Source organism: Euprymna scolopes, chromosome 9, assembly GCF_053919585.1.
Source record: "Euprymna scolopes isolate OS-2025 chromosome 9, ASM5391958v1, whole genome shotgun sequence".
Taxonomy (NCBI): Eukaryota; Metazoa; Mollusca; class Cephalopoda; order Sepiida; family Sepiolidae; genus Euprymna; species Euprymna scolopes.
The window spans coordinates 168133070-168140414 of NC_136490.1; positions in this window are offsets into that span (position 1 = coordinate 168133070).

Here is a 7345-nt window from a genome sequence, read left to right on the forward strand (position 1 = left end):
TTTTTGTGGAGTTAATATTTTGGAAAGTGTGATGTTGTGTTGCTCAATATATGAAAAACAATGAATTAGCAGCATTAATATAACAAGTAGAGATATATATCTCGATGTTATATACAAGTTATGTACACATAGCACTTGTACTGACAATATTCCTCTTCTTGTATTTGTTTTACTTTTCAATATTTTTTGTATTTAATAAATACTGAGTTTTCTATTTCTTCCGGTCACTTACCGGTAAACGACACTCTGAATTCTGTAATGCATTTTAAAAGAAAGCTTTTAGGTTAGTATTTAATATAGGAAATAATATGTTGCAACAAAAAAATAAGAACAGGTGAAAACAAACATATCTAACTCGAGAATTTAAATTAACAACTAACATTGATAAGGTCGCCGGGGAAATGCTTAGATTTATTAACTGCTTAAGAAACACTTTTCTTAGGCGCTTCGAGTAAATTTTGTGTCACATCCCGGACAATTCTAGTTAATGCATATATGATAATCGAACATATGCTGTTAATTTACGGATGGACAGTTTAGGGGGACAAGATACAAAGTGAAGAAATGTGATATTATCAAAGTTGAACAACACCTTAACCATTTCACCACCGATGAAAACGGAAGTGAAAATGAACCAAATATCCCTAAATATATCGAACCCAATTCATTATTCAATGAACAATCGGACTCTACTAAACATAGAAACACACAAAGCATGAAAGATGACAGTACAAACTGTATGGACCCGATAGAAGCCCCCCCAGAGTATAGTTCCTGATGAAATTAGTGATCTGCGTCGGTCTTCACTAATCCGAAGACGTCCAAGATTTTTAGAAGAGAACTATGTGATGTATAGTAACTCTGATTAAGTTCTATTCAGAAATCATACCCACACAACTTGGGGAGAAAGAAAATGGAGAAAAAACGACTCCGTCACTGCTTAGTGACCATTTGGCGTAGGAATATGTATCCTGTTGAGATGCTCTCCGATTACACACGAACTACATACATATATAAGGCCGTCAACACTACCAACGTACAGGGCGTTTTATTCAAGTCTGTTAACTATTCGGCGCTTTGTCTCTGACAGGATCGTTTTCTCACGTGGATTACTGTTGTCATCTGCTTTTCCCAGAAAAAGCACCTTAAAGCCACACACGCAGAATAAAAAATATATAATATATCAATAGTCAATAAATCTTGATACATTTACATACGTTTTAGCTATCGCTTTCTAATCTGCTAATATCTAGAATCCATGCTTTTTGGTCACTTCCTATGATTAGCTTTAAGAATAAAACATGGAATTTCTAAACCTAAATATATTTAAACTCTGACAATCTAGTGTTATATACACTCTAATATATGCTTTTTATAAAAGATTTCGTTTAAAACATTTTAAAACGTTTAAAACGTTTAGCATGACTGATTATTAAAGTTAAAAAATATGGAAACTAACATTTTTGATAGAACAATTAGTTTTGATTTTAATGAAAATAATCTTCAGAAGATAATTGCATATTTTCATTTTCTTTTTCACTTTCATCATCACCTTAATTAGCAAAGGCATCCATTTCTGACTATTTATTGGATGTTAATTACATTGTTGATTAATGATATCCAACGATTGCTTTGTATTCTATGAAAAATATTAACATTTTACTTTGATGAATAAAATGAAAGAAATTATTCTATAAATTATCATCTCCAATGCTAAACTATTAAAAGATATCCAATACAAAATAAGATAAAAGTGTTTATTACACATTTTCGCAATGGATAATTAGTCGTGTTCTCGATTCTACAGTCCAGCAAACCACGTTGGATCAGTTTACGTACGTTTTCTCTAAACTTAGTTTGTAAATTCATCTGTTTTATAATCGTATATTTTGTGAATAAATAGTCCTTAAATAATAATGTGTTATGTAACCTATTTATATATTCAATAGAATCTAACAGCTATTATCACTACGGATGAGAAGTTATACGTGGGAAACTTTTAATAAAATGTAAGACCACATTCCTCAAAGTGTTAATTAGAAGTTCATCTTAATTAAGTCGGTCAGGAGAAAGAACTTTAATTGATAGAACAAGGGAATGGCGCAGAAGTAGAAACTTAGTCAAAGGAACCGGAGCAGTTAATATCATACAGTTCAAATTCCTATTGAATTGATATTTCGGACCACCCAAATACTTAGAATTACTGCTTCTCAGAGTGAACATATCATAATTAGTAATAATAGAATTACTGTGCATGCCCTAAAATGTCCTGAGCCTTAAGAACAGGATGCAACCTAAGAAAATATTCAGGTTACTAAATAATAAACGAAAATAATGTAAAACAAACATTTTGTAGAAGAATAAACGCTTACATGCAAGTTAAAATGTAAACGTGCAGATAAAAAGAGAATGCTACATTAATTTTCTTGAATGAGTGTAAAAGTCACAGGTTTTAAACATCGCCTCTTGCTATTGTTTTAAATTTTAATTGTTAGACTCGAAGTTATTTTTGTGGAGACGAAAAAAGTTAAATTTGTTTGAAATGCATTATGCTTGTTTTTTCAACATGTGAAAATATGTTGCATTAAAAAACTTTGTGTGGGTTTTGTGGGAAAGAACTCCAGAAAGGTGCTCGATGACAGGGCAAAAATACAATATATCATAGTATTTATTTAAAACGGTCAGTCGAAGTTTCCGAGAAGAATATATATATATATATATATATATATATATATATATATATATATATATATATATGTATATATTCCTAGTACAGCAAGCAACTCCAAAAAGTGACAAAAGAAAAGGCAAAAATAAAAAAAAACAGTAGTACTCTTGCAGAATTTGATCCGGATCCTCGGGAGTTTCCGTCAATCATGGCTTGGACTCGACCAACAATCAGTGGATTAAGCCGAATATTGCTATAATGTTGAAACGCTAAATCGAGTTTTTTTTTTTTGTTGTTGTTGTTTTTTGTATTAAAAAATGTGAGTTTTTAACTAGTATTCAAAAAAGTTGTCCAAAAACAAATAAATGAAAGCAAAGGTAAGGTAATTTACGTTTCTACCTTATTGGATGATTTTTTAGTGTTTTTATTTAATGTACAATGTTTAATCGGCTCGAAAAACACAGTGTTTATCGATGTATTTTAAAAAGACAAATAGTCGCTGACTCTGTTAAATACGTTAAGTTTGGGAAAATAAATTAAAATCTATACAAAACAGTGTCAGAAACCCATCGAATATATGTTACCGTGACATGGGTTGACCTATTCGGTGGGTTTCTGACAGTATTTTGTATAGTTTTTTTAGTTTTAACTTATTTTCACAAACTTAACATAATCAACAATGTCCGCCACCATTTGTATTTTTCAAATACACCGATAAACACTGTTTTTCGAGCCGACTAAACGTTACATTAAATAAAAAAGGTTCGTATTACTAAACACAGATACGAAAAAGTTGTCGAAAAATAAATATCTAACAAATAAATGTTATCAAAGGCAAGATAAGTTACTTTTCTATCTAACTGGATACGATTTTAGTGTTTTTATTTAATTTAAAATGTTTACTCGGTTCGAAAACATGCAGCGTTTATCGGTATATTTGAAAAATACAAATGGTGGCAGACTGTGTTGAACACGTTAAGTTTGGGAAAATGAGTTTATACTAAAAAACTATACAACATACTGTTAAGAACTCACTCAATATATGTAACCATGACATAGGCTGATATATATTCGGTGGTTTTTAACAATATTTTGTATAGTTTTTTAGTTTTAACTCATTTTCGCAAATTTAACGCGTTTAACACAGAGTCTGCCACTATTTGTCATTTTCAAATATAGCAGTAAACGCTGTGTTTTTTTAGCCAAATAAACATTTTACATTAAATAAAAACACTAAAAAATTATCCAGTTTGGTAGAAAATTAACTTGTTTTGCCTTTGATAATATTTGCTACACATTTGTTTTGGGGCAACTTTTACGAATCTATGTGTACAGTAATAACAACCAAAAAAAAACACTAAAAATTGTCCAATTAAGTAGAAAAGTAACTTATCTTGCCTTTGAAAACATTTACTTGTTATATATTTGTTTTTGTTGACATCTTTTTCAAATCTTTGTGCAAGTACAAACCGAAGGGGGTATTGTCTGTCTATTTTTATATTATAAAAAATACACAAAATATGATATATTTTGGTACCGCGCTATTTTAAAATAGTTTTTCCAAGTTAAATTTAAATTTCTTTTTTCTTTTTTCTTTTTTCTTTTTTTTCTTTTTTTTTTTTTACATTAGCTCCACCTTCACAATTTTATTTCAAATGATTACTTTTAAGGGTTTTCGACTATGCTGAATAAGAAAATCTCATTTAAAATTTGCAGAGGCAAGTAGTATTCGAGATATAAAGACATGTACTATGTACTATAATTCACTGGCGGCCATGAGTAAACACCCCAACCTCCCTATATTAAGAACGACTTTCGGAATAAACCTCCTAACCTCCCCATGTTAAACACGGTTTTTGGAATAAATACCACCATTCTCCCCATGTTAAGAACGGCGTTCGAAATAAACCCACCCAACCTACCCATGTTCAAAATTGTGGCAGTGGACCTAATGTGAAAATTAACCTTTTGTTTTTTTTAATAAATTGTTAGTTGAAAGCACAGAATAGTTACAAAACACCATCCCCTTACCATTGGTAGAAATTTTTCTGTATTTCACCTAACAATTTCTTTAATACAGAAAAAGCATTCATATTTTCTCATATAAAAACGACTGTAAAAAAAAAATAGTAAAAGTGTATTTTCAATTTTGTTAAAAATGTTTTCTGGAAAAAAGCAAAAAAATAACTTTAACCTAACAATTTACGCTAAAAAAAATGCGCGGAAACACTGCTTCCTTGTTCCTACATCTCCACAAGAATTCTATATTTAACTTCATCTTTCATTATTTCTTTTTGAGAACAAACATTTTATTTATATTGCTTAATGGTTTTTTTTTATTATAAAATAAAACACATTTAAAACTTCATCTTGCATTATTTCTCTATTTTGTATTTGTAAACAACGTGGTTAATTTTAATTAAATTTTAATCACAGGATCACATTTTCTATTTACACCAGAGTCGACCCAACGTGTCTTTTTTTGATAACATGATTCGATGATATTCGTACAACTAAACGGCAAACTACCGGAAGTAAAAACTGAGCAGTAACGCAGAATCGAGTGAGGAAAAATATTTTTATTTTAATTAAGTTTATAAGTTGCAATATTAATTTATTTTTATAACATAAAAATATTCCTCAACTCTAAGGATAGACTAGCGGAAAATTTAAATTTGGTAATATCGTTTTATTCGTTACTAACTAACCAAGAATTAGATTTTCATATATATATATATATATATATATATATATATATATATATATATATATATATATATATATATATATATGTGTGTGTGTGTGTATATATATATATATATATAGTCGCTTGCAAAAGTATTTGATAACACTACAAATAGGCGAAGATCTTACTTGATAATAAAAGAAGCAGAGGGGATAGGGTGAAGAAAAAAGTGATTTCACGTGAATGGATAGTCTGCTGAAAGGTAAAGTATCCAATGACGGTAAAATCCGAAAATGCAAATCCAAGAAAGTTAAATTTCCATGCGCACAATAAAATCTAAGGGAATCGCGTAATTGGAAGATGCTACAAAATAATCCAAAAGGCCGAAATCCGTGGAATAATTCACAAATAGGTACACGGAAAAGGGGAAATAATTCCAATTATATTATTAAAAGAAAAATAAGATGCGCGTTAGACTCGGCTGCCGAGGCCAGGCGTAATTAAGAAAAATGAGTGAAGAAGGGAATGGTGATTTATTTAAATATAAAATAGAAAAGTCAATGTCAAAATGACCCAGACAAAATGACGTTAAAAGGCGCCAATAATATAGGGCAGAAAAGAGGTTAACTGAAATGCACAAGTTATTACTTAAGAAAATATCACCAGGAGTTATTAAAATACACCAATATATATATATATATATATATATATATATATATATATATATATATATATATATATATATATGTGTGTGTGTGTGTGTGTGTGTGTGTGTGTGTGTGTGTGTGTACATATTTATGTATTTGTACATATTTATGTATTTGTACATATATATTTGTATATATATATATATATATATATATATATATATATATATATATATATGGTGGTGGTGGTGGTGGTGGTGGTGGTTGTCCATCGGATCCGAAGATGACGTTTGTGTTCTGCACTCCATTTGTGCACAGGAAGGCACACAATCTAGGACATTGGGGGCACTGGAAGTCAGTTGTTGTGATCACCGCTGAAGCTGCTCTGTGGTGTCTCTCTCTGGCAGCAATGAGTTTCTGGCTACGAGCCTTTTCAAAGTTGGTAACAGCCTTGTGAGTTGAAGCTCGCCATTTTGGTCTGTCCATAGCATGACCCTCTAGGTCTCCCGGTTGTATACGACACCATTGCATATTAGCGTTAACAGTGTCTTTATACCGCATTTTTGGTCGACCTTGGTTTATTTTGCCGGCCTTGAACTCTCCGTACATCGGCATTTAGGCATCCGACATGGGTCCATTCGAATCACGTGTCCAATCCAACGAATTTGGATATTGATGATGGTGGCCTCTATTCTGGTGGAATTAGCTTTGTCAAGGACATTGGGATTGGTGATGCGATCCTGCCATTTGATTCCCAGGATGGAGGGGAGAGCTCGCATGTGGAAGAGCTCCAGTCAGGTACTGGCAAGACTTCACTATCGTTATATATATATATATATATATATATATATATATATATATATATATATATATATATATATAATATAAAGCTGAACGTCTGTGTGTGTATCTGGTCACGAATAGGCTCCTATATGGTTGACTATTTTTAAAAAAAACTGATTACATGTAATGATAGAAGATGTATCGAGTATTGGGAATGGGTATGTTTGATCTGGCAGAACGGTGGTTCATAAAAAGTGGGGGGTCTGCATTCGCGTCTGGCATCAAAAGTATTGAAATAAAAAATGAAAAAAAAAACGTTTAAGTGTTTTTGATATAGATGTACATGAGAATACTTTGATAAGTATGTTTCAACTTAAATAGGGATGGTATAATAAAATTGTGGGGTCTGCGTTCGCGCCTGTACTTCATGGAAATATGGCACACACTTTAACAAAGACCTTTCATATCTATTTGCGTAAGTATACTTTGATAATTATGTTTCAGTTTGAAGAAATATTCTATAGTAAAATTATTGGGTGTTCGTTCGCACCTGACCTCCAT